The sequence below is a fragment of the Camelus bactrianus genome, chromosome 3 (genome assembly GCF_048773025.1).
Source record: "Camelus bactrianus isolate YW-2024 breed Bactrian camel chromosome 3, ASM4877302v1, whole genome shotgun sequence".
Taxonomy (NCBI): domain Eukaryota; kingdom Metazoa; phylum Chordata; class Mammalia; order Artiodactyla; family Camelidae; genus Camelus; species Camelus bactrianus.
Window position 1 is genome coordinate 89,426,107 of NC_133541.1, and position 1,971 is coordinate 89,428,077.

The following is a 1,971-nucleotide window of genomic DNA, read 5'->3' on the forward strand; positions in this document are numbered from 1 at the left end:
CGGCAGAGAAGATGAGCAGCAGCTGGAAGGCAGCCAGTGCTTTACTCCCCAAGCTGTGTGCATCTAAGTGCATACTGGGGCTGTGGCAGTACAAAATTATTCACTGAAACTCCTCTGGCTTTTACATGATTTACCAAAAGAAGCCTGGCCCTCAGGAAACATCTTTTTCTTCTTTTAAGAATGTGGCCAAAAGACGCTGAAACGCTGGCAGCCAAAATGAAGTTCAATCCCTTTGTGGCTTCTGATGAAAGCAAGAACCAGAAGAAGCATGTCAATGCACCTTCCCACATTCACAGGAAGATTATGTCTTCCTCTCTTTTTTTCAAAGAGCTGAGACAGAAGCACAGTGTTCGATCCATGCCTATCTGAAAGGATGATGAGTTCAGGTTGGGCAAGGGCACCAAAAGGGCAGTGAGTTGGCAGTGCAGTCCAGGCTGATGGGAAGAAGTATGTCATCTACACTGAACAAGGCAGCGGGAGAAGGCACAGCCGTGCACGCGGGCGTTAGCCCCAGCAAGGTGGTTATCACGACTAAAACTGTACAAAGACCCCCAAAAGATCCTTGAACGTAAAGCCAGATCTCACCAAGTGGAAAAGAAAAAGGACAGAAATAAGGAAGGAACAATTGACAAGATGCAAGAAGAAAGTAATCTTATATACAACTTTCATTCAAAACTCTTAAAATGAAAAAAAGGAGAATGTGGCAAATTGTGTGTGATAGCACACTGGATGAAAAGTCAGGATGTATAACCAGTTGTGTGGATAAAAAAGAATGCATATGGCCAGAAAACAATGCTGGAAGCCAGTGCATCAAAATGTTTACAGAATTATTTTTGGATGGCAGAGTTAAGAAATTATTCTTATTTCTTATATCTTCTTAAATTCTCTACAGCGGACATGTCTTTGATCCTGGTTCCCCATTTGTGGAATGCTCTCCTCTCTGTTCTGCTGTCAGAGTTCCAAATCCAACACAGATGTCAACTCTCCTGTGAAACCTATTTCATATTCCATTTTCTCCTTTACCTGCTCTCTCCACCTTAACCTTTTTCAAGTTGGTTCTCTGCCTAAGACTTCTACTTCTTGACCAGAAGAGGTCTCTGTTGTGTTGCTTAAAAAAAAAAAAAAAAAACTTTTTTTTTTTTTAATGTTTTGTAGGTTTGCACTTTTTAAATAAGGGAAATCTTTGTCTTTACCTGTTAGAGATATTGTGGTATTATAGACATCAGAAGTAACAAAGCGTCAGTGCCTCTGTAATTGCTGAATTTTCAAATAGCATATTCTGTCTACAAAGGGGAGCTTAAACCCTTTGGGTATCCTCATCAGTAACTTGCACTTTACTGAGCCACAGAGGAACTTCATCTGATATGTAAAAATTTGAAAATTGAAAAGAAGAAAACAAAGGAGTACACGTTTAAAATAGGAAAACATCTTTTCTAGGGGCAAATTAAAAACCATCAGTAAAGCGCTTCAGAGAGCATGAACTTTAGATTTAGGTGGACCTGAGTTCGTAGATGAGTCTTGCCCACCACAAAGAAGGTAATTTAGGCTCTCTGGATCTTTGCACCAAGAAAGTTCTTTGAGATGCTCTTCTTAACAAAACAATACAAAAAAGTGATTTACACCTAGTTTCTCCCATCAGTAAGATGAAGAATTGGCAGAGGCTTTGAAATCACAGGGTTTTTTTTCCTGAAGATCATCAGAAAGAGAAAAATATACTGTCTTCTGTTCAGTATAACTCCACAAAGGAATCACTGGGACTTTTTGTTCTCGCTTGCTCGCTCGCTCTCTCTCTCTTATGCATATGCACACACACACCTATACCCAAAAAAACCACATGTATGTTTTCTTGTGTACCCTCTCAGCTATAGGGATATACAATTTATTTGGTTTTTGTCAGTTTTTACATGCAGCCTTTTTTCTTTTGGTGTATAGATCTATGAAATTTTATCACAAGTGTAGTTTCAACTAACC

At 39.4% G+C, this 1,971-nt stretch overlaps 1 pseudogene; it reads left to right on the forward strand.

Annotated features, from left to right (window-relative positions):
• Positions 1-216: 216 nt before the first annotated feature.
• On the forward strand, positions 217-734 carry LOC105082237 (large ribosomal subunit protein uL24 pseudogene; annotated as a pseudogene).
• Positions 735-1,971: the final 1,237 nt, after the last annotated feature.